Below are 26,395 nucleotides of genomic sequence, written 5' to 3' on the forward strand. Positions count from 1 at the left end.
AGTAGCCATGACGGCGAGTGTGGAACACTCTTTTTGTCTGTTGGCGTCACGTAGCACGTGAACTTATTACGAGCTGGCAGCTGACCAATAATCCCTCGCATACCACCTGAAAGCATCAAGTCTGCCAGAACGAGACCCTTGCTATGAATGAAGGAAAGAAGTGTTAATTTCTAAGGGCTCGTTTTCTTTGTTATACACAATGTTAATGAGCACTAACAGACAATAATGCCAAGGAAAGTATAGGGGATGTTTTTAGTAGTAAATGTAAGGTAAATGTGAAGAAAGAAAAGTGGACGAAAAGATGGCTTGCCGCGGGCAGGGACCGAACCTGCGACCTTCGAATAACGCGTCCGATGCTCTACCAACTGAGCTACCGCGGCGGCCATCCCCCCGTCCACTTTATAGGGTATATATGTACATTTAAACGTGTGAGCGTCAGTCAGCGCCGCCAGTAGCCATGACGGCGAGTGTGGAACACTCTTTTTTGTCTGTTGGCGTCACGTAGCACGTGAACTTATTACGAGCTGGCAGCTGACCAATAATCCCTCGCATACCACCTGAAAGCATCAAGTCTGCCAGAACGAGACCCTTGCTATGAATGAAGGAAAGAAGTGTTAATTTCTAAGGGCTCGTTTCTTTGTATACACAATGTTAATGAGCACTAACAGACAATAATGCCAAGGAAAGTATAGGGGATGTTTTAGTAGTAAATGTAAGGTAAATGTGAAGAAAGAAAAGTGGACGAAAAGATGGCTTGCCGCGGGCAGGGACCGAACCTGCGACCTTCGAATAACGCGTCCGATGCTCTACCAACTGAGCTACCGCGGCGGCCATCCCCCCGTCCACTTTATAGGGTATATATGTACATTTAAACGTGTGAGCGTCAGTCAGCGCCGCCAGTAGCCATGACGGCGAGTGTGGAACACTCTTTTTTGTCTGTTGGCGTCACGTAGCACGTGAACTTATTACGAGCTGGCAGCTGACCAATAATCCCTCGCATACCACCTGAAAGCATCAAGTCTGCCAGAAGAGACCCTGCTATGAATGAAGGAAAGAAGTGTTAATTTCTAAGGGCTCGTTTTCTTTGTTATACACAATGTTAATGAGCACTAACAGACAATAATAAAGTGGACGGGGGGATGGCCGCCGCGGTAGCTCAGTTGGTAGAGCATCGGACGCGTTATTCGAAGGTCGCAGGTTCGGTCCCTGCCCGCGGCAAGCCATCTTTTCGTCCACTTTTCTTTCTTCACATTTACCTTACATTTACTACTAAAAACATCCCCTATACTTTCCTTGGCATTATTGTCTGTTAGTGCTCATTAACATTGTGTATAACAAAGAAACGAGCCCTTAGAAATTAACACTTCTTTCCTTCATTCATAGCAAGGGTCTCGTTCTGGCAGACTTGATGCTTTCAGGTGGTATGCGAGGGATTATTGGTCAGCTGCCAGCTCGTAATAAGTTCACGTGCCTACGTGACGCCAACAGACAAAAAAGAGTGTTCCACACTCGCCGTCATGGCTACTGGCGGCGCTGACTGACGCTCACACGTTTAAATGTACATATATACCCTATAAAGTGGACGGGGGGATGGCCGCCGCGGTAGCTCAGTTGGTAGAGCATCGGACGCGTTATTCGAAGGTCGCAGGTTCGGTCCCTGCCCGCGGCAAGCCATCTTTTCGTCCACTTTTCTTTCTCACATTTACCTTACATTTACTACTAAAAACATCCCCTATACTTCCTTGGCATTATTGTCTGTTAGTGCTCATTAACATTGTGTATAACAAAGAAAACGAGCCCTTAGAAATTAACACTTCTTTCCTTCATTCATAGCAAGGGTCTCGTTCTGGCAGACTTGATGCTTTCAGGTGGTATGCGAGGGATTATTGGTCAGCTGCCAGCTCGTAATAAGTTCACGTGCTACGTGACGCCAACAGACAAAAAAGAGTGTTCCACACTCGCCGTCATGGCTACTGGCGGCGCTGACTGACGCTCACACGTTTAAATGTACATATATACCCTATAAAGTGGACGGGGGGATGGCCGCCGCGGTAGCTCAGTTGGTAGAGCATCGGACGCGTTATTCGAAGGTCGCAGGTTCGGTCCCTGCCCGCGGCAAGCCATCTTTTCGTCCACTTTTCTTTCTTCACATTTACCTTACATTTACTACTAAAAACATCCCCTATACTTTCCTTGGCATTATTGTCTGTTAGTGCTCATTAACATTGTGTATAACAAAGAAAACGAGCCCTTAGAAATTAACACTTCTTTCCTTCATTCATAGCAAGGGTCTCGTTCTGGCAGACTTGATGCTTTCAGGTGGTATGCGAGGGATTATTGGTCAGCTGCCAGCTCGTAATAAGTTCACGTGCTACGTGACGCCAACAGACAAAAAAGAGTGTTCCACACTCGCCGTCATGGCTACTGGCGGCGCTGACTGACGCTCACACGTTTAAATGTACATATATACCCTATAAAGTGGACGGGGGGATGGCCGCCGCGGTAGCTCAGTTGGTAGAGCATCGGACGCGTTATTCGAAGGTCGCAGGTTCGGTCCCTGCCCGCGGCAAGCCATCTTTTCGTCCACTTTTCTTTCTTCACATTTACCTTACATTTACTACTAAAAACATCCCCTATACTTTCCTTGGCATTATTGTCTGTTAGTGCTCATTAACATTGTGTATAACAAAGAAAACGAGCCCTTAGAAATTAACACTTCTTTCCTTCATTCATAGCAAGGGTCTCGTTCTGGCAGACTTGATGCTTTCAGGTGGTATGCGAGGGATTATTGGTCAGCTGCCAGCTCGTACTAAGTTCACGTGCTACGTGACGCCAACAGACAAAAAAGAGTGTTCCACACTCGCCGTCATGGCTACTGGCGGCGCTGACTGACGCTCACACGTTTAAATGTACATATATACCCTATAAAGTGGACGGGGGGATGGCCGCCGCGGTAGCTCAGTTGGTAGAGCATCGGACGCGTTATTCGAAGGTCGCAGGTTCGGTCCCTGCCCGCGGCAAGCCATCTTTTCGTCCACTTTTCTTTCTTCACATTTACCTTACATTTACTACTAAAAACATCCCCTATACTTTCCTTGGCATTATTGTCTGTTAGTGCTCATTAACATTGTGTATAACAAAGAAAACGAGCCCTTAGAAATTAACACTTCTTTCCTTCATTCATAGCAAGGGTCTCGTTCTGGCAGACTTGATGCTTTCAGGTGGTATGCGAGGGATTATTGGTCAGCTGCCAGCTCGTAATAAGTTCACGTGCTACGTGACGCCAACAGACAAAAAAGAGTGTTCCACACTCGCCGTCATGGCTACTGGCGGCGCTGACTGACGCTCACACGTTTAAATGTACATATATACCCTATAAAGTGGACGGGGGGATGGCCGCCGCGGTAGCTCAGTTGGTAGAGCATCGGACGCGTTATTCGAAGGTCGCAGGTTCGGTCCCTGCCCGCGGCAAGCCATCTTTTCGTCCACTTTTCTTTCTTCACATTTACCTTACATTTACTACTAAAAACATCCCCTATACTTTCCTTGGCATTATTGTCTGTTAGTGCTCATTAACATTGTGTATAACAAAGAAAACGAGCCCTTAGAAATTAACACTTCTTTCCTTCATTCATAGCAAGGGTCTCGTTCTGGCAGACTTGATGCTTTCAGGTGGTATGCGAGGGATTATTGGTCAGCTGCCAGCTCGTAATAAGTTCACGTGCTACGTGACGCCAACAGACAAAAAAGAGTGTTCCACACTCGACGTCATGGCTACTGGCGGCGCTGACTGACGCTCACACGTTTAAATGTACATATATACCCTATAAAGTGGACGGGGGGATGGCCGCCGCGGTAGCTCAGTTGGTAGAGCATCGGACGCGTTATTCGAAGGTCGCAGGTTCGGTCCCTGCCCGCGGCAAGCCATCTTTTCGTCCACTTTTCTTTCTTCACATTTACCTTACATTTACTACTAAAAACATCCCCTATACTTTCCTTGGCATTATTGTCTGTTAGTGCTCATTAACATTGTGTATAACAAAGAAAACGAGCCCTTAGAAATTAACACTTCTTTCCTTCATAGCAAGATTTGTGGTAGTTGAGCGGCCAGCGAGAAAACCATGTTGATTAGGAATCAATGAGTTTTTCACACTAAAATACAATATGTCGTGAAGAGCCAGCTCGAAGATCTTTGATGTGGCACATAGTAGAGAAATCGGGCGATAATTAGAAGCATCTGTTTTAGAGCCCGACTTAAATACTGGAAAAACACGAGCAGTTTTCCACATGCTTGGAAATGTGGAAGTGTCCAGGCAGTTATTAAATATCGTAGTTAGTACTGGGACAAATATACTACCATAAGCTTTTAGTATGGCGGAGGGGATGCCATCTGGCCCACATGATAAGGATGGTTTTAAGCGCTTAATGCATTCGCAGATAAGATTTTCATCCAGCGACAAAGCACTGGATGAGCTAACCGCCTTGGGCTGTTGTCTGATATCAGTGCTAGAGTCTGAGGCCTTCTAAACGGATGAGAAATGCGTGGCAAAACAGTCAGCGACGGCATGCACTTCTACCCCATTTGAGTCCAGTAGTCTGAAGGACTGTCCGCTTTTGCTGGACCGTTTACGTACATACTTCCAAAACTCAGCCGGCCTGTCAGAGGCGCTTTTTTCTAAGAATTCAATATACGAACTATGATCCCGTTTATATAGGCGTTTAGAGAGAGTTCGAAGGAAGCTGAACTCTTCCTTCCACTCGCTGGATGGAGAACATTTAGATTTCCTGTGTGCGTGATCTTTATGCTTCAGTGCACTGATAAGTTCAGATGAGAACCAGTGGGGATATTTACGTTGTTTAGGTGTATATTGGGGAATAATAATAATAATTATTATTATTATTATTATTTATTCCCCGGTGGCTCGTTTCTCGTGGATACTTTTGTTTGTTGACGCCGTGTGTTGAGAAGAGCAGATGGCTGACAAAAGAAGTTGCAGCGGGGTAATTGCAGCAGCGGTATTAACAATACGTGAATTTTCGTAAGAGCAACTGCATTCGGCAAAAGGCAGGTGAAAGCAAAAATTTTATACATTATCTGAGCGTTGAAAACGGATGAAATATGAAATAAAAAAAGTGTGGCAGCGGTGGGATTCGAACCCACGCCCCCGAAGAGACTGGTGCCTTAAACCAGCGCCTTAGACCGCTCGGCCACGCTACCGACATTTTTTCCATTGCGAGTTAGATAAGCTGCCTCTGTTCATGTGTGTCCTATATACGTGGCCTACTTTATTTCCAGCTGCGTGTCATGCCGGCCTCATTGGCGGCCGTCTAGACCCCAGGAAGACAAAAAAAAAAAAAAACCGCTTCAACTCAGAGGGGCGTTAAACAATGCACAGCACGTATTACCTTGCTAAGGAAAATTCACACGTTGCACGCTGAAGTGTGAAGTGGCAGCCAACTCGCGAGGAACAACGGCATTGTCTGTGCGAACAATGGCGAGGTTTTACAGAAAAGCGGCATATAACTGCTATCAGATATGTGCCATAGAAATTGGGAAAGCCGCACTACTCACCACTGGTGCACTAAAATAAATAAATAAATAAATAAATAAATAAATAAATAAATACATAAATAAATAAATAAATAAACAGCCTGAGCGCTACACTTCTGGCCAATGCAAGTGCTGGTGTCAGTGCCGTAAAGCCAACCGAACAACGCAAAGCATGCCCGAAAAGAATTAGTCCACTGCGAGCACGTTTATATGCGTGCGCAAGTTGTACAGGCGCACGAAATTCGATTTATACGACGTTGAATTCCCTGCGAAAAAGCCATATCATACAAATATGTATTCGTAAAGAAGTTTCGCATTTTAGATGTTGATGCAACGTGAGCATATGTACTTTTAATTGCAATATAGTACTTTCAGCTCTCATACTAATACCTAAAGTACAAACTTGATTGCTACATGGGCCCGACATACTTAGCAGCAACCCTTTGTGTGTGTGTGTGTGTGCATGTGTGCGTGCAACACATCAAGTTCTTTCCCATGGTACACCAGAAACAAAATTGCTGAATTTTCTTGTAACTAGCTGAATTCCCCCTTTCAGCCCGCGACCGGCCTGAGCGCAGCCGAATAGCGAGGAATGGAGGGATAATAAGGATGAATATATAGCTCTGTATTGGCATATCTTTTGCAACGAAGCTGCGACAAGTTGTAACGATATTTAACACGTTGCAATACATGCAGGCTATCTCACTTTGATTTGCCTCCCCGCCTTCCTCTCCAGAATATTTTATATCAGGAATACTTTGTGTTAAAATGACATGCAACTCGCGTCTGACTCCTCCCCCCCCCCCCCCCCCACCACAACCGCACCCTCTTCATTCTTGAAAAAAAATTCTGGCTGTGACAGAATTTTTTCTGGCACAGCCAGAATTTTCACAGCCAGCCAGAATTTTCACAGCGCAGCCAGAATTTTTTCAAATTCTGGCTGGGCCAGAATTTGAAAAAAAAAATCTGGCTGTGCCATGTGTGATTATATTTATCACTCCAGCAATAAAGGACAGCTGTGATGCAACTCAGCGGCTCCTCCATGTCATTTATATTGTTGATACCACTGTCGATAAGAATGTTACACGCTTGTGTACTTGTCAATTTTTTGCGCTGTGAAAAGTCGTTCGTGTTTTTATCGTCGGAGAGAAGAACCATTCCACGTGCTTTATGAAAGAAAATTTATATTTGCATGTATTTTTTTTTTCAGTAGAACTTACGTTGCAAGCTAGCATCTGAATTCTCCTTTCTCTCCTTCGTCCGTATTTGTTTGAGTGCCTGAATGTTTGAGTGCAGACGACTGCATACCAGCTAGCCCAAATGTTTGTTTTGTTTTTTATAAGCCAGAGTGGCCAGGTTATCGACACTCTACAGATACCTAAGTTGGTTCTTAGCCAAAACGATGAAAACGCACTTCCACGGTCTGCCTTCACTCTGCACGTCGTGACACTATAACTGTTTACCACTCGCAGCTGCAGCAGAGCTAAACGCGTCAAGCACACACGCCTGTGTACGCAACGAATGTCATGCGCGGGCGACTGTTTTCTCGTCTGCGGAATGTTTCTGGCAAACCAGGCAACGGCTAGATGCGTGTGAATGTTCCTGTAGTCCCCGAAGTCATATACTTCAGCCAGTAGTAATTCCTGAAGAAGCAGTGACGCACTAATTGTCACGATTGATAACTTCAAGCAAAAAGAACAGTGGGAGAAAACTGTTACATAGCGATTACCCACTCCAGCTAAGGGCGCGGCAAACAAGCGCGTTCAGTGTGGCAACGGGAAGCTGCGAATAACAATATCGTAATAAAAGAACTCCAAAATCACGAAATATAGTTAGCCTCTTGTACTTCATAACCGCTTACTGGTAAGCTTAACGAGCGTCATTCTTTTTTTGTGACCAATGAATGCTCTTTTTCATCGAGCTTCGTGCTGAATTGCTCTTTTTTATATGTATACTGACCCGTGTCAGTTGTGGCTTGCATAGCGCTACAATGAATGATAAAACGTATGCTTACAACTAACAAAAAAATTGCTGTGGCAGCGGTGGGATTCGAACCCACGCCCCCGAAGAGACTGGTGCCTAAAACCAGCGCCTTAGACCGCTCGGCCACGCTACCGACACAAAGAAACGCACTGCCGTTTCCGTTGTGGCTCTACGGCGCTATATACGCGGGAAAAACTTACACTGCCAACAAAAACCGGCGCAGTGTTTGTTTTCTGAATCGACGCTCGTTGCAAACTTTGCATTACAATGTCACATACATATACGTTCAACCGAAAAGCAGTTCACAGCTTCCTATTCTCGGGAGGCCCGGCGCTGGGAAGGTTGCCGTTGACGTTACGTCATATCTCGTGGCATGAAACGGTAAGAAGGAGAAAGAAAAGGAAGGAAAGAAAATGGGGGAGGGATGGGGCCTTTATGATGAGAATAAGCTGTCTTTCTCAAAAACAGTTTCATTGAGAGAGAGAGAGAGCGAGAAGCAACTTTAATAAAATAAGGCTTCTAGGTTAATGTGGGTGGATCCCTCGTCCAGGGTAATGTTGTTCCCAGTACATTGGAGTAGGCGCCAGTAATATTTTCGTTAGTGACATTTTACTACTAATTTATAATATATTGTGTAAGTCGAGAAGTGGACACCAAGTCATATAAGGTCTTTTAAGGGAAGCTGAAGAGGTTTTAGAATTCCTTAAAACTTTGTGGTTAGGAAGGACCGACATTATTGTCGACGACGTCGTAATTTTTTCCGCGATTGTTGCAGCAGGAGCTTTAGAATACAGGAAGTAAAAGTTTGCATTGCTCCGCCCACGCGAGCGTGCCGCAAGTGTGGGCGTGGAAACCTGCGCCATCTTCCGTTCCTTTGGCACAGCTGGACTCGATATCTTCGTTCTGCAGCTGGATTACGATATCTGGAGAAGCGACAAACAGCCGAGCGCAACGTGAACAAGGGTCTCTCGTATCTTCAAACGTGGCCTCCGTGACTAACTCTTGACGTGCCGTTGCCGGAGCTAATCGACGAGGCCACGCTTCAGCAGTGCTGCTGTTGCAGATAACGCGGCGTCCTGAGGATGTCGTCACCGCTTTCGCTCAGCATCTCAAGAAGCCCTGCAGCCACAGCCCGTGTTTTTTGCCAAAAAGTGCTATTTGCGTTCACTTTTGAGTACTCTCACCTCGATTTTCGAATTTAGCAGAGATTTAACACGCTCCAAAGTCAATTTTTTCAAAAGGTGCTTCAGCTTCCCTTTAAAATACATGTAAGTGAAGTATATTCCGGAACGGAGTAATTGCGTTTTATTTGTGTGTGTGTGTGCGTGTGTGTGTGTGTGTGTGTGTGTGTGTGTCATGCATTTACGAAGTGCACATTCACATGTGCTGTGGAGCCCTTCTCCCGTAAGCTTTGGTTGCAGGTTGCATATAAAAGTACAGGGGTGGTCCAGTGGCGTAGCCAGGGTGCGGCGCACCAGGCCAGTGCCCCCCCTCCCGGAATTATTTTTTGCCATGGCATACAGAGGAACATGAGCACACCTGCCAGCCCCGCCCCCTCTTCCGATCAAAGTGGTGACCCCCTACCTCCCCACCGCCCTCGAAAAAAATTCTGCCTACGCCATTGGGGTGGTCAAAGGTTCCCAGGCCAATATCGCATATAATCCTACGGCAGTGCGGCCTGAGAACTTTTGACCACCCTGCATATTTTTCGGTGTTATATTGAGGTGTAATGTGGCGGGGAGCAGCCGAGTAGCAATGATTAGAGCGGGGAAGATGGTGAAGGTCTTTGTTCGCAGCTCCTCATAAACGGCGCTGCGAGAACTAGGCACCTAGCCCCTCCCCCGCTCCCCAACACCTACCCTCATTTCCCTGTTCGTCTATTTCTCTAAAATATTTCTAGCTGCGCTACTGACCCTGTGCGCGATAAGATTTTCATTGCGGAAAATTGGGACAGCTGCGAAGCAGCGCCAACTGCGTATCATTGATAAAGCTGACAAGGCAGAGTGGCGAGATTATAAACACTACTTATTGCTACTAGAGGTGTGCACGGGCTCCGGGTAGCCCGAAAGCCCGAGCCCGACACGGCCCGCGGGCCGGGCTCGGGCGGGCCGAGTATTTTCACCTCGGGCCCGGGCCGGGCTCGGGATACTTGGAGTTTTATCGGGCCGGGCTCGGGCCCGGCGCAAAGCCCGACTCAAGCCCGAAATATAGAGAATGAGCGGGAACTGTTTTCCAGCACGCATAGAGCGCCTTTTCCGCGACCACCCTTCACCGATTTTCCTTTCCATTCGCTACTTTAAACAACAGGGGAGCAGGTAAACCACTGCCTCTGTTGCACTCCGACAAACAGCGAAGTAACAACACCTGAGCTAGTGACGGCGCCATGCGACTGTTCGCGTTAGATTTAAGGCCAAATCCCATATGAGTGAAAATGCACGCGACAGCGACGAGCGACCCGACGTAGATCTGCTTCGTGCAAGCTGACGCTTGCATGGGCATACCCCATACACGTGACGGCTTTGGCGAGCGAACTCCATTGTTGCTGGCATGAGGCCGTATACTTGTATAGCAAGAGCGCCGCGCTTCGTTGAAGCCGGAATCGTTGGACTGCTTGCTGTTTTTGCTCGACAATTTGTAATGTGTGTATTATAGACTGTTCTTCGTGTGTCGTTTGATCATATTTGATATGCTCAACAAAGTGCCAAATTACCGGAAAACGATGCTTTGTTTTCGCAGCGAACCTTCAAAAAGCCGGGCCGGGCCGTGCCCGGGATTGTGTTTTCGTACGTCGGACCGGGCCGGGCGTGCTCGCAGCCCTTTGCCATCGGGCTCGGGCGGGCCTTCGACAAAGTCAGCGGGCCCGAGCCGGGCTCGGGCTCGGAAATACGGCCCGCGCACAGCTCTAATTCCTACGTTGGTTTTTGCCGAAACGCTGAGTCTACACTCATGCGGTGTGCATTCGCACTCTTCGCGTCGTCACACTATGACTACTTCCCACTCGCAGCTGCAGCTGCAGCTGCACAGCTACTCGCGTCACGCCACATGCTAACGTACCTGCAAGGCGGCTTGTGCGCGCAACGAATGTCATGCGCGCGCGAGAATATTCTTATCCGTGGAGTGTTCTTCGCAATCCAGGCAACAGCTGCATGCTTGTGAGTGTTCGTGTAGCCCCTGAAACCATGTGCAGTTAATTCTTGAGCCAGTAGTCACTTTTGGAGAAGCCTCGACACAATAATTGCGATGACTGACAAGTTCAAGAAAAAAAATGAGAGGAGAAACAAAGTTACATCGCGACTACCCATTCACGCTATTGGACAGCTATTCTGGCAGCGAGAAACTGTGGGTAACGTAACCAGTTAACTTTATAATTGTGAAATATAGTGAGCCTCAAGTGTTCCATAACCATTTACTTGTAAGCTAATCCGGCGTCATTTTTTTGTAAAAAATAAATCCTCCTTTCCATGACACTTCGCAATGAATTGTTCTCTTTTATGGACTCACTGCTGCCTGATGTGGCTTGTATAGGACTACAATGAGTAATAAAACGCAGGTTTGCAGATAAGAAAAAGTTACTGTGGCAGCGGTGGGATTCGAACCCACGCCCCCGAAGAGACTGGTGCCTAAAACCAGCGCCTTAGACCTCTCGGCCACGCTACCGACACAAACGAACGCGCTGCCGTTTCCGTTGTGCCTCGAACGGAGCTTCGCGGGAAATATACACACTGCCAACGAAAACAGGCGCACTGTTTGTTTCTGATTGTGTGCTCGTTATACACGCACACACACACACACACACACACACACACACACACACACACACACACACACACACACACACACACACACACACACACACACACACACACACACACACACACACACACACGCCCCACCACGGTGGTCTAGTAGTTATGGCGCTCGACTGCTGACCCGAAGGTCGCGGGATCGAATCCCGGCCGCGGCGGCTGCATTTTCGATGGCAGCGAAAATGTTTGACGCCCGTGTACTTAGGTTTACGTGCACGGTAATAAACCCCAGGTGGTCGAAATTAGAGGTGTGCACGGGCTCCGGGTAGCCCGAAAGCCCGACCCGGCCCGCGGGCCGGGCTCGGGCGGCCGACTTATTTTCACCTCGGGCCCGGGCCGGGCTGGGGCTACTTGGAGTTTTATCGGGCCGGGCTCGGGCCCGGCGCAAAGCCCGACTTAAGCCCGAAATATAGAGAATGAGCGGGAATTGCTTTCCAGCACGCATACAGCGCCTTTTGCGCGGCCGCCCTTTACCGCTTTTCCTTTCCATTCGCTGCTTTAAACAAAAGGGGAGCAGCTAAAGCACTGCCTCTGTTGCACTCCGACAAACAGAGAAGTAACACCACGTGAGCTAGTGACGGCGCCACGCGGCTGTTCCGCGTTAGATTTAAGGCCAAATCCCATATGAGTGAAAATGCACGCGACAGCGACGAGCGACCCGACGTAGATCGCCTTTGTGCAAGCTGACGCTTGCATGGGCATACCCCATACACGTGACGGCTTTGGCGAGCGAACTCCATTGTTGCTGGCATGAGGCCGTCTACTTGTATAGCAAAAGTGCCGCGAACACTCTCTATTAGAGACTGTTCGTCGTGTGTAGTTTGATCATATTTGATGTGCTCAATAAAATGCCAAATTGCCGGAAAAGGATGTTTTGTTTTCGCACCGAACCTTCAAAAAGCCGGGCCCGGGATTGTGTTTTTGTACGTCGGGCCGGGCCGAGCGGGCTCTCAGCCCTTTGCCGTCGGGCTCGGGCGGGCCTTCGATAAAGTCAGCGGGCCCGGGCCGGGCTCGGGCTCGGAAATACGGCCCGTGCACAGCTCTAGTCGAAATTTCCGGAGCCCTCCACTATGGCGTCTCTCATAATCATATCGTGGATTGGGTAAGTTAAACCCCAGGTATTATTATTATTATTATTATTATTATTATTATTATTATTATTATTATTATTATTATTATTATTATTATTATTATTATTACATACACACATAACAGTGAAAAGCAGTTCACAGCTTCCTATTCTCGTAAGGCAACGCGCAACCAAAAGGCATCACACTTGTTGAAAGATTCCGATTGACGTTGCGCGAGGTACGTGCCCTATGGGAGGAATGTCGTAGATTGCAACCTCAAGGAGAAAGGAAGATAAGAAAACAAGAAAGCGGGAGAGGGTCCCTTATATTGAGAAGCAATTGTATTCCTCATGAGAAAAAAGTCACATTTTCATCGCAAAGGTGAAGCAATGAATGCGATAGCAAGAAATTATAGTGTTACACGAAGTGAGGCTGGCAGCTAACTGTTTGGTATCTGATCTCGCGTAACTACAGAACGATGGTGTAAGAAAATACGGCCGCTCCGGGGAGCGATGCTCTCCACATAGTCACTTCACGTTGATAGCGCAGCACGTAGAATGGTATACGAGCCGCCCGCCCCGCTGTGATGGCTATCGAGACAGCGCGTGCGCCAGCGATCGCGACCGCGCCCTTAGATTCAAAGTTCAAAGTTGCTGCTCGAGCGACTCCCCACCCCCCACCCCTTGCGTCTTCGCATCCTTTAAGGCTGGTTAAAAACGGGCGGGGCGTTTCCTGTCTGCTTCGACGGCAGGCCTCCCAAGCGAGGTGATGTTATCGCACGCACCCTCCAAACGACGGCAATGGGCCGGCTGGTTGAACTCTGCTTCGGCCGCGTTCGTCGCCCCCGCTCGCGCACTTTTACCCGCGGTAGAACGTACAATTCGCGGGGGGGGGGGGGGGGAATCTTACCAATTTGGACTTCATACCGGAAGGACATGACGGCAAAGGCGACGGCGAAAACCCGTCGAGACTGTCCATATAATTGCTATCGCAATAAAAAAAAATTACCGAGAACTCGGTGCTTGCAGTGCGACTGCTTCGAGACATGCAGGGAGCCCGAGAGGTCGAGTAGCAAGATTTCCAAAATAAGAGAACGGCGTTACACGAAGCAAACCTAGTACGTATTGTTCCAAATACATAGGAGTAGCAGTAAATAATTTTATGGCTGAAATTTTATGCATTTATATTAAATTTTGTGACTTGAGAACTACACATCTATATAGAGTGACTAGTCTATAGGTGTCTCTAAGGGGCATGTAGCCCAGCTATTTTCACCAATTTACTTGCTGCGTGGTAATCCTTTGTGTGTTTGTGGCTGAAAAAGAAAGCCCTTGAAACACCACGTGACGAAACTGCAGCACGCATAAGAAACCTGCGCTCTCATATAGGTTCGCTGCGACGTAACCAGTCTTCAGGAAAGAATACGGAAAGAAATAGCGATAAATGAATGAAACAACTTTTTTGCGAGATCCGGCTAATTGCTGGTCCGGGCCAGACCGCTCAGATGGAGGTCGGAAGACCTTGTCTTCCACTAGCCTCCCTGGCCGGCTGGATAGCCCAGGTTTGGTCCTGTAGATCGGAGCTGAGCAGCGTTTTCCGCCATCGCTCCCGGAGAGGTTCTGGGGAGTCTGTTTGCTGATTGGGACACCCCCATAGCATGTGGCTTAGGGGGGCCTCTTCTGTTCTACATGCTTTACGTATTGAGTCTGGGTAGATCTCTGGGAACATCCTACATGTGTAACTGAACAGGGTTGGGATAAGAATTGCTTTGCAATGTGCGCCACTCTGTCGCCTGTTTTCTATCTAATTTTGGGTGAGGTGGAGGGAAAATCCGCCTCAAGTCTCGACAGTGCTTTGTGCATTCGCATAGCTGGTTATTCTGTCTTTCCTTAGTAGTTCGTTTTCGGCAACAGCATTTCCCGACGAGGGTACCCCTTGGGCTGCGCGGCGGGTTCGTCCTCGCGACAGCGCGTGGACCATTTCGTTCGGGTTGCAGGTGGCTGTGTTTGTGTGTGCCGCAAAACCAAATTAGATATCTAGGTTCCTTCGAACACGTCAATTCCTGGCTCTGGGTTAGAATTCTCAGGTCATGTTGCGAAATACGTCCTTGCGCACAATTCCTGATCGCGACTTGTGAATCTCTCAGAATGAAGCTGTGCTTAGTGGAGGTGAGGGCCATGGCAATGGCCACCTCATCAGCTTCCTTTATCCTTGTATTTAAGAGGGTACATGCGTTAATGCAGTTTCCGGTAGCGATCGCGCTAATGCTTTGTCCACCCCGCCCCTGCCGAACCACTGCGTCGCTTTGGTGTTGGTTTGAAATTAGCATTGAAAGCTTTTGTTTTGTCTTGTCGCAGACTTTGTCTTCGCAGACAAAGTCTGCGAAGACAAAGAAATGAAGAGAAAAAGATAGGAATAAAGAGGAAGCAAAAGCGAGAGAGAGAGAAAGAAAAGGAAGAAAGAGAAAGAAAGATGGAAACAGAAAGTGATGGTGGCATACAAAGAAGAGAGTGAGAAAGGGAAAATCTGGGGAGGAGGAGAAATGTGAGGGCGAAGTGGAGGAGAACGACAGGAGTTAGTGAAGCAGAGCATAGACGTCACATCGTTCAGGCCATTGCCGATAATGCGGGTGTAAACCTTTTTTCAATACCCCAGTCGTTATGCTGAAGCACAAAGGCAAAAGGGCTCGTCAACTCTAGGGAAGCGTTCTTCATCAAAATGAAGGGTGATGATTTCATATCTGAACCGTCTGATTCTTTGCTAGATTGCGAGGTACGCACGCTTAACCATTTCCTTGACGTCATCTAAAATTTGTGCGCTCGCATGGCGTTGGTTTTCATTGCGTTCGTTTTTTTTTTTTGTTTCAGTAGAGTTCAGTTGTTGGAGAGCGCTCGTACTGTGTCCTTCTCGTCTCGTGCTCCGTCCTGTTCGCGCTGATTTTTACAAACCTGCATAGCTTCTAACTCGCCCACCTCGCTACCTTATAGCATAGACAGAATAAGAAAGAGAAAAATAGAGAGAAACAAATGTAGGAATAGAAAGAAAGAGTGAAAGAGACAAAACCAAAGAAAGAGGAAGAAGGAGATAGAGACAGAGAGAAAAAAAAGTTAAAAAGAAACAGGAAGCAAGCGAGAAATAGAAAGAGAGAGAGAGAATCGGAAGCAAAACAGAAAGAGGAAGGAAGAGAAAGAATAAGATAGACAGAGAGAGAAATAAATAGAAGTAAAGAGAGCAAAAAGGCACAATAAACGGAAACAGAAAAAAGAAAGAAAGGGTGAAAGAAAGAGAAACCCAAAGAGAAACAAAGAAGGCCGCCTAGCTCCTCGCTTTCTTCAGGCTTGACGCCATTAGTGCGATGCTGCCTTAATTCATGGATAAAAAAATATTTTTTCAGTTTTGTATACTAATAAGCGTCATCTATCCGCCTCGGAAGCGCAATCATTATTTTTGTAGACGAAAATTTGGGCTTTTACGAGCCCCCCCCCAAAAACAAATGTGGCTCGTGAAGGCGCTTGAAGGAGTTTGTTTTGTATACAGTTTGGCCGGCAAAACTGTCGTAAAAGGCGCGTCTGTACATGACTGGTAAACAACGAAGAAGAAAAGAGCCCCCTACGGTTGCACGGGTCACGCGAGCACGAGTCACGCGCAGGTCTTCCTCGCGATCTGCAGCCATCGGCCTCAGTCGTATTATTCAGTCGACGAACAAAGCAGCGCAGGGATGAATTCTCTGATCGGCCAGGAAGGCGACGTTGAGTTCAACCTCCACGACAGGCAGGTGAGCGTGATCATCCTCCTGCCGGTGGCCGTCGTCGCCGGCGTGTGCCGCGCGCTGCGACGCTTTCTCAACATACCCGTCGTGGCCGTGGTCGCAGCACTGGGATTCGGCGCAGGCCGCCTCGTCAGCGGCTACGACGCGAAGGAGAAAGTTCTTCCGGTTACCGGGCAGCACATCCGTGAGCTGCTGTTCCTCTACTTGCCCGTGCTCACGTTCACTGGCTCGTTCAACCTGCGAAGCCACCTGTTCAGGCAGTGCTTCTGGCAGTGCTTGCTGCTTGGCTTTGGTGGTCTGCTCTTCAGCACCATGCTCTTCATGCTGTACATGTCGGGCACCCGGGACGCCGACAAACAGCACTTGGCTTAGATGGTGCTCATCAGCCTGTTCACCTGCTGTCCCGAGCTCATGTTCGTGTCCGACATGAACGCGCTGTCGTCGGCGCGCTCGCACATACTCGAGACCATCATCATGGGCGAACCGCTCATCGGAGCCACCGTTCTCTGGATGGCTTACCGGTTCAGCACGCTGCCGGAGAATTTGACTGTTTATACCTTCCTAAAGACAGTCACGTCTACGCTGTTCCTCGGGCCGCTGGTGGGCAAGGCGCTCGGACACTCGCTCGCGATGGCCATGATAGCGCTGGCACAGGACCTTCCCGTCTCTTTCGTGGTGAGTGCTATTAGCGTGATTGCGACGTGGGCCTTCGCCGAACAGTTTATGCACAGTGCTGGAATCAGCATCATCCTCTCGATGGGTCTTGCCGCCAGCTCTCACGCAGCGGATACTGTGTACAACCCGATAGCGATCAGGAAGTTCTGGATGCTCATCAGGTACGGCTACAACGTCGTCGTCATCTTCCTGTCTGCTTATCGGATAGGCCGAGACTCGCGAGAGTTTCTGTCGTGGCATGAGATAATCAGCCCGGTCAACGCGTACGTTGCCAAGATCGGCGTCCGGTTCGTCACCATCATCGTGATTTATCCGCTGCTGTCATCTGTGGGCTATAGCCTCAGTTGGCAACAATGCTTGATTGCGGCCTGGGCAAACTTTAAGGGCGCCATAATGATCGCCATGGACTTGACCAGGGCATTCCCGACCATCAACCTCAAGCACGCTCTTCAGGAACAGTTTGTTCGCCTAGGCACGCTATTTCTTGTGCAAGTTCTGAACACCACAACGCTGCCGAAACTAATGTCCATGCTCGGGCTCCTGGCACTGTCGGACGTGGAAAGGGCCAACATGAACATGGTCATAATCGCGCTTCGCAACACCGCGAATTCGTCAACTACATTTCAGCGACGAGACAAGAAGTTCTCAGGTGCCGACTGGAAGTGGGTTCAGATGCACACGTATATCGACAACCCTTACGGAGGCGTCGAGGAAGACGACCACGCTGAGCAGACGGACGCATACATGCCCGCACGAGTCTACAGGAGTGCCGCTGCAAGAAAGGCCAGCTGCTCCATCCTCAGACTTCAGAAGGTTTGTTGCAACAAGCAATACGAGGATGGCATGATTCACAGCAAAACGAGGAGCAAGGCACTGGCCGCCCTGCAGTATCCTATGGAGAAGGAAATCTGCTTGGATTACAACATGATGAAGCCTTTCGTGACCGTCCCCGATTGGATCTACCGGCTTAAGGACATGGTGCAACGATTCGCCGGTAACGACGCCATCGAGAAGCGCCAATCCAGATCAATACGTTCCACCCGCTCGCGTACAGATTATGACGAAGACGTTATGGAGCAAGTCAGCCTCTTCTCAGCCATGCTCAAGGAAGGCTGGTACCACGACTTGGTCGGATTCATTGCTTTGGGCTTCGTGTTGCTGCTTAGTGGCCTGGCTTTGTTTATGATTACAAAGCGCGCGGACCCGTCGCAGTACGAGCTACTCCTCTCGGTCATCACGTCAGTGCAGGGCGCTTACGTGCGCCTCTATTCGATCGAGATGGGCCTTCTGGTGTACACCGTTGGCATGCTGCGCTGTGGGCAAGGATATATGGAAGCAGCTTGATGTTATCATGTACTTATTGGTCGTGACCGAGTTCATGCTCATCAGCATGGCCTCCGTGAGCGGTGGCGGCAAGCCCGATGCCACTTACACCAGCTTCCTGCAGATAAGCTTCATCATGCTAATCTCGTGCCGTATCTTGAAGACACTGCAGAAGCGCGTCGTGCTTTTCCTGTGGATTTGGGACATGCTGGACGGGCTGCTGAACCACAAACTGTTCTACGCGTATGACCTCAGCTGGGCCTACATCACGGCTGAGGACGAGGCAATGAACAAGGTTTCCCGTTTCGTCACCACGCCACAGCTGGCGGCCGCCATACGCGAGAACAGCGGCTACAACAAGCTGGAGACAATCAAGAACGTCGTGGACATCCAGCAGCGCTACCCCAACATTGAAGTGGCGACCAAGACGCGCCAGGCAGCTCGAAGGATCCTCAACAAGGCGTTCGACGGCCTCAGGGAGCTGCACGAAGGGGGCCTACTGGACGACAAGCAGTTAGACCTGCTCTTCTCCAACCTGTCGTGGATGATCCAGCGCGCCGACGGCATGCCCGCCAACGTGACCGTGGGCAACGCCGCCTTCAACACGATGCTCAGCGTGCCGTGGCTCTCGCGCGACGTCGTCCCGCGGCTGCTCAATTCCTTCTACCAGTACCTGAAGGAAGGCGAGCTGCTGGTGGAAAAGAACAACATGCACGACTGCGTCTTCATCATCTGCTCGGGTATCGTCCGGGTGAGCGGCTGCAACGAGGAGCCCTGGGCGAACCCCGTGCAGCTCGCCAACTCGGACTCGACGCACTTCTACTTCTGCGAGGGCGCCTTCCAGGACTATCTCGTGGCGCCCGACACTCTCGGCCTGCTGGGCTTCTTGACGTCCAGGCCGTCGGTGTGCCAGTGCGTATGCGAGACGGACGTCGAGATGTGCTGCATCCCCATGGAGGAGATGAGGGCGCTGGTCGAGCAGCACCCGGAGGCCCCGAACCTCGTCTACCGCATGTGGTTCAGCGTGGCCATCCGTATCGGGCTTGCCGTGCTCGTGAACCAGAAGCGGTACCAGGTGAGTATGTAGCCGTGGTCCCTTCAAAATTGAGATGGGTGCCCTAAAACGGAGAAATGTGGACGCTGTACTTCAGGCACATTTTGGGACAATATTTTGTGCGACAGCGATATTTAAATAAATGCTTTAGAGGAAATGTACGAGAGCAAGAAACAGCGTGCATCAAAATATCACTTCTCTGTAGCACAGTTATTTCAAAATATAATTTACGTTATATCATTACGCGCACGGTTCATGAAGGCATAACCACGAGCATGAGTGGTCAATGTTGATCTGCTGTCGTTATTCTGTCACGAGAGATCATGAACTGGAATATTCAGTTTATAAACGAATTCATATTCATGTTATATGCGTTTCGCATGCATTATAATATTGTTAATGACAGCTGCGCGATAACAGCATGATGGCAAAGCCCTCAAGAATCAAGACCGAAGGCATCTGCGGGATTGATAGGGACACATGGGCACAGAAGCTATTGAGTCTACCTGCGCTATCTGGAAATTCAGACGGAAAATGTTCAATTAACATGTAATTTCGTCTTATCTATAAAGAATTCATTATTGCAATATCAACGCTCGCTTTCGAGTAAGCCTTCATAATTAGTTGATTTTCAAAATATTATCTCAATGCTCTTTATTACATTGCGCATTTGTTCCATGTACCTTGGGTTGGTATGGCGCCGCATGCTGTGTAGGTAAACTTATAAGAACATTTTAGAATGATGTCACTTAATGTTGCGTCACGATGACGTCACAAATTTGGCGATCTGTGACGTCATAAGGGTACCCATATGGGCTTTTTGCTTCTTCGTACACTGGCTTGTAGCATAGCACGGAAAACAAACGAGGACGGTATATGAGGTAGCAGACGCTTGTGTTCGTCTGTTACCTCATATTTCGTCCTCGTCTGTTTTCCGCACTGTGCTACATGCATCATGATGACGTAGAATGGTGGCGTCATCACCTGATGCCGATTCTTCTTTTACCATTCGTGCTGACGCCGCCGATGCCCACGGTGAATTTGTTGCGTTTGAAGAGAGATCTAAGGCTTTCTCATTAAAAAACCAACCCCGCGACACAGTGTGCTCCTACACATACTTCTCCCGCTCGACAGGAGTGGACTCACGGCAAGCTAAAGCGCTTCCTGGAGAACGGCATCATGCCCAACTTGTATTACGCCATCGACTTCTCGCTCGACGAGGCCGTGCTAGATGTCATCCTGGTCCAGGGCGTGGTGCAGTGCTCCAAGACGCAAGAGCTCTACACCGGGCCCGCGTACATCCCCAGCACGGTGCGCGAGATGACGCTGCCGGGTATCCCCTCCGATCGGGCCCGGCCCATAATGCTCATCACCACCGCGATGCGTTACCACCTGCCGAGCGACCTGGACTGGTTCCACCAGCCGCTCACGCACTACGACTACAAGAAGCAACGCGCCGTCTCCGTGGCGGTCGTCGGACCCGGCTAGCTATGTGGTCCGTCCGGCCGCGCGAATGACGCGCCCGCAGTCGTGACGCTCTACCGGGTCTTCCGACGTCCCGCCATAGGAACCACCACCACTTGGCGATGGAATCGTCTTTGACAATGTTCGTGCAGACGTCTGCTCCAGTGTACAGCTTAGGTTCAGAATTGTTTTTTTAGTTCTTTTTCTTTGTACAATATCGCCTTATCGCAGCTCGATGGTCTTTTCACCTTGTCTCATTCACGATGTTTTTATAAACATTTCGTAGTAGCTTTCACAGTCATCGTAATTACTGTAGAATTTCGTATCGAGACGTATTCCTCTTACAGACTTGCTGTTACGGCATGCTACCAGTCAGGACTGGACTCCCAGTGCGTTCTACTTACGATGTGCAGGACGCTGAAGTGACTGAAGCGCGCTGCTTTTTTTTTCGCGATTGTTGATTTAAATACACGAAACTCGGCATATTTTCAAGTCGCACTACGAGGACTCGGTTTGCACAGGCCTGCGTGAGGGCTCAAAAGGTGCCGTTGATGGTGTCAACAGTGTCGCTACTGAACACGCTGGCAGTATCCAGTCCCTGCGGTAGGCTGCGCTGGCTCATTGCTCAAGAGAGATTTTAACAACCGCGCTCCATGTGGCTGTTCCAAAGCAAGCGGTAGCATACATACAGCGCGTTTGTTTGAGCGAATGAATGAAAGTAATCAGAAATTTAGGGCGATGTTAGCAAGCCTGTGACTCATTGCATTAAAGCGAACTTATGCCAACTAAGGCATCTTCATGTTGTTTATCGCGGGTTTAGGATCCACATATGCCAGGGGCGTAGCCAGAAATTTTTTCCGGGGGGGGGGGGTTCAACCATACTTTATGTATGTTCGTGCGTGCGTTTGTATGTGTGCGTGTATATATACGCAAGCAAAACTGAAAAATTTCGGGGGGGGGGGTTGAACCCCCCAACCCCCCCTTGGCTACGCCCCTGAAATATGCGTTTGCCTGGCTATTACTCGCTTTGCATGTACATACAAGAGCTCGGGCACGAGTCACTCAATAGTTGTGCAGTGTGAACCGTTCGGAGGAGACTTGGCACTTCGTTACGGAGCTGTTAGCCCCGAGAAGTTGGGGTGGCGCCACCTGGCGGGAGGCGCGGATGACGTCACGGCAAGGACTCTTCGACGCCCGCCGTGACGCGCCGGCATATCACGCGCTTGCTTCGTGCGCTGTTCCGCTGTTTACGTTCGCTTTTTGCCTGTCTCAAGCTTCAGATGAATGACGGAAACAGCATCGATAAGGTTCCTAGTAAAACGACAAAAAGTTATATGCATCTTTTCTTCACAGTCCCCAACGGTGCCCGCGCACCGTCGTGCACACTTTGAAAGGGGTGATCAGGTTTGTTGTGTCGCGCTGCTAACTTCGGGGATGAGTCTGATTCTCGACCACAGCAGCCGCATTTCGACGGGTGTGAAAAGCAACATTCCTCTACGTAGATACAGGGGCACGTTAAAGAATTCGAGGCGGTAAAAATTAATCTGCAGCGTGAATCACAATCGCGTCGTGGTCTTGACACGCAAGACACCTTATTCATATTATTAGGTTGTGTTGTTCACGGGCGATTCCCTTAAAGATATGATGGCTTCGCCTCCACAAGTGTTATATGCATCGGAGGCATCCGCGATCGGCGGACAGCGTTCTTGCCAGTGTGCCAAGCCCCGCGCACGATTACGAAAGCGCATGCAGTATTGAGCTTCGCAAAATATCTCGAAAGCGCTCGCCCGAGAATACTGCCGCAGTTGTTGTGTTTGTTTTTCTTGCGTACTCGCTAACTCATCGTGTTGTTTAGTTTCACGTTTTTCTCGCAATAATTTCGGGGCTTCATTTCATAACATAAAAAAGTTGAGGTTAATTGCAGAAACTCCTTATTGGTGTCAGATTGTGTCTTTATGCAGCATCGTAGCAACGGCGCTGTACACTTGTATAAATACTAGTTTAGATAACCAGCTCATAAACTATTTTTTTTTGCATTTGATATACCCCCGAGCATCATGAACCTTTATGTGGACATGACGTGCGAGACCATTGATTGACTGATTAAGGCGAAGGACGTTCAATTAATACGTGGGCCACGTCACTGAGAGTCAAACAGTTCAAAACGATCATTTCGATTTTCAGGCGTTTGTTTTGCAGACGATTGCTATCAACAGTGCGCCCACGAGAATTTAACATTACCGCTCGTGACCCGGTGGTTGATCGGACCAGGAGGATCGACACCAGGGGAGCGACGGGAGTAGTCACATACCACGTCAGCTCCGGCAACGATCGCAATTATTTGCGTTTTTTCAACTCGTGTCCCTACAAGCCTTCTACCATCGTCTCCAAGAACGTCAGCGGCAACCGTGGACACCATATCTGTCCAGGTGGGTCGTCTTCTGACCCTTTTTCGGTCACTTGAAGCTTTCGCCACGCCACCGCAGAGCTAAGCCTAACGGCGGTAAGGGCCGCGCTGTCCCTGCCCGGGGATTCCCCGGCTATGGCGGCTCCAAATCAAGTCACCGGTTACGATCCGGCGTCTCTACGGATCGTAAGCATGGATACCGCTCAAACCGAGGCACCTATGCCAACTGAAGAAGAATACCTCCAGGATATGCTCCGCGTCTGGCGCGGAAAGAAGAACTCAGCGGTGGCCTCGAGAGACGCAGGGGCTCTTGCAGCCAGACAACACACAGCGTCTCACTCTCAGCATGCACAGGGCAAGAGCGCGCCGAGCGACGCCTCGCAACGCATCAAGCAACTCCAGTGGCGGCCGAAGAACACGCCGCGCATCGAAAAAGACGATATCATAGTGGTGCTGAAACCCCGTGAGACGCTCGACATCAAGGCCACTTTTGGTCCTGGACAAGCCGGCGCTGCAGTCCGCAGCATTCTCGGAGCCGACGCAAGTGTGGGCCTTGCGGTATGGCCCATCTGGGACCAAAACGTGCTTGTCTGCACGCTCAAATCAGTGGACGCCGCCGAGAAACTACTCCGGGACATTACGCTGCCGGTCGGGGGCCGCCAGCTACCATTTCGGGGACACCCCAAGCTCTCCGGCGAGTTCTGTCGGGGCGTCGTTCATGTCTCCCAAGACGAAACGTCCGAAACTGTGAAAAGCAAACTCAGTGCTGAACCAAATGTAGTGACTGTGCGCAAGCTGGGCGACACCACGGTTGCAGTGATCACCTTCGCGGGGACCAAGGTGCCACGGACGGTGTTATACAACTGCGAGCGGCTCCCTGTTCATCTATATAAGAAGACAGTGCCTGCATGCCCCCTCTGTGGCACAGTGGGCCACCGAGCAGATACCTGTCCGCGACCGCAGCCTGGCCGCTGCATAAGCTGTGGGGTCCAGGTACCTGCGGCTACTCCTGACGGCCAAACAGAACATCAATGCGTCCCGAGCTGCCTGCTCTGCGGCGGTGGCCACAAGACTGGAGCTCCCGGTTGTGCCGGACGGTTCCGGAAGCCAATAAAATCGGGATCCCCACGCGGATCCAAGCCGAAGACAGCGGGGGGGCACAAACAGCCTCCGATGCCCAAGACCAGCCCCAAGAAAGCGCCAGCCGCCAAGTCGAATAAGCCAGAGCCCAAGAAGGCCCACACTGGGCCCTCCACCAATGCAAAGCCTGGGACACCATCGAAGCCTCCTGTCCTCATGGTCAAGGACTTTCCACCCTTGACACCCGTCCAGGCACAGGTGAGCTGTTGGGGTGGGGCAGTCTCCGGACCCTCCCCTTCTCCATCCCCTACCGAAACCGCCCTACAGCAGCAGATAGAGGAGCTCAGGCGCCAGAACCGATTTCTTGCGCGCAAAATTCAGGAATTAGAAGCCAAGCAGGTCGGGTCATCCGAGCCAGAGCAGGGAGCCGAGGTAGAGGACGGGGATGACGGATCCTCCGTAACATCCGACCTCACTAGCGTCTCGCGGCGGGACGCGGACACGGTAGTTGGATCAGTCTCCGCCACTGGCGCCACCGGTCGCCTCGAGTCCCTGGAGCGTAAAACCGAGCAATTAGAGGAGCGCATGGCAGCCCTCCCCGATCAAATCATGTCGGCAGTGCGCGCGTCCTTCCAGGACATGTTCACGGCAGCCTTAACGCAAGCACTTCCCGAAATTGTGGCCCAGGTCTCTGACTCAGTTCTTAAAGCCGTGCAGCCCTGGGTTAGCACCCAAATTAAAAACACGACTCAGTGCGACTCCCCGCAGCTCAAACGCAAGACGGCCTCTCGTCAGGCAGTGGACGAAGACTTTTCGGGGCTGGCTCCTGGTGGGCCGGTGCGGCCTCCTATGGCGGCCGCACCGGCTCCAGGCCCGGGCCGGTCTCTTGCACCGTAAATAAATACTAAAAGATGGCTAGCCGACCTAACAAGAAAGCTAAAAACCTACAAAAATTTGAGATTATCCAATGGAACTGCAGGGGTTTTTAGAGCTTGGAAAAAACGGTCGCACCTCCAGCTCTACCTGCAGTCCCTTGGAAATATGCCGGCCCTGCTTGCTTTGCAGGAGCCCGGCATGGACGCTAAATTCCCTGGGTACAGTACTTTCCAGGGGGGCCCCTCGTCGTGCATCCTGGTGAATAAGGCATATACAGCGATTCAGGTCAATTTAAACTTGAGTACCGATCAAGAATACACAATGGTCAGGGTACTGCCTCTCAGACGTCGCGACCCGTCAATACATATCCTAAATATATACAGCCCCCCGAGTAAGCCGCGCGTAACTTTCAGCGAAATCTTCCTTAGTGCAATCAAATTGGCAGACAAAGATCCTTTAGTGATTGTTGGAGACTTCAATGCTCCCAGCCTTCACTGGGGCTATCACTACGAGCAGGCCAGAGGGCGTAAGCTGGCGGGGCTTATCTCCACCCTTCGCCTCACGCTGCTCACGGATCCGGCGTACCCCACTCGAATGGGGAACTCCGTAACCCGTGACACGTGTCCGGACCTCACTCTCGTAAAAAATGCTAAGGATGCTACCTGGGAGAACTTAGGCGATTCTCTAGGCAGTGATCACTGCCTTCTCCGAGTTACACTCCTGGAAAAGCCAGCGCATAAAAAATGGGGTCAGGCCAAGCTGACCGATTGGCAACAATTCCGTAATGAAACTATTCCCCCCGTATTATTTTCTGGCGGCTACGCGGAGTGGGCTACACACATAAACCACATTCAGAAAAAACACATTACTACACTTCGAACCAACGAAGAGATCCCCGCAGTGGACACTCACCTCCTCCACTTGTGGGAGGCGCGCCGCAGCTTAACAAAACGTTGGAAAAAACAGAAGACTAATCGCAAACTACGTACCCGTATAGCCCAACTCACGGAGCAGGCTGCAGCGTATGCTGCTCAGCTCTCCGATTCAAATTGGATAGCCCGCTGCGACGCCGCAGCTCGTCAGATGAGCTCGAAGGGGACATGGCGTCTCTTTCGCAGTCTCATAGATCCCTCTCAAACGAGAGGGGAGACGCAAAAGCAACTCCGGCGAGCTCTGCATGGGTACCAAGGCACGTCGGCACAGCTTGCGGATGCTCTGTGCGATAGATATCTCTGTCGCACGGAGGACCCGACTGGGCCAGCGTACACGTACTCTGGTAAGCCTAACCACGAACTCGATGCCCATTTTCAGTTGCATGACCTTAAAGCTGCCTTAGC

The 26,395-nt window shown here is 50.0% G+C and overlaps 3 non-coding genes across 3 annotated transcripts; all 3 read right to left on the reverse strand.

The window, feature by feature from the left end:
• Window positions 1-5,136: 5,136 nt before the first annotated feature.
• Window positions 5,137-5,218, reverse strand: Trnal-aag (transfer RNA leucine (anticodon AAG)). Its single transcript has one exon. It is a non-coding gene; the product is annotated as a tRNA-Leu (tRNA).
• Window positions 5,219-7,585: 2,367 nt separating this feature from the next.
• On the reverse strand, window positions 7,586-7,667 carry Trnal-uag (transfer RNA leucine (anticodon UAG)). Its single transcript has one exon. It is a non-coding gene; the product is annotated as a tRNA-Leu (tRNA).
• A 3,442-nt stretch (window positions 7,668-11,109) lies between these two features.
• Window positions 11,110-11,191, reverse strand: Trnal-uag (transfer RNA leucine (anticodon UAG)). Its single transcript has one exon. It is a non-coding gene; the product is annotated as a tRNA-Leu (tRNA).
• Window positions 11,192-26,395: the final 15,204 nt, after the last annotated feature.

Source organism: Rhipicephalus sanguineus, chromosome 2 (assembly GCF_013339695.2).
Source record: "Rhipicephalus sanguineus isolate Rsan-2018 chromosome 2, BIME_Rsan_1.4, whole genome shotgun sequence".
NCBI lineage: Eukaryota > Metazoa > Arthropoda > Arachnida > Ixodida > Ixodidae > Rhipicephalus > Rhipicephalus sanguineus.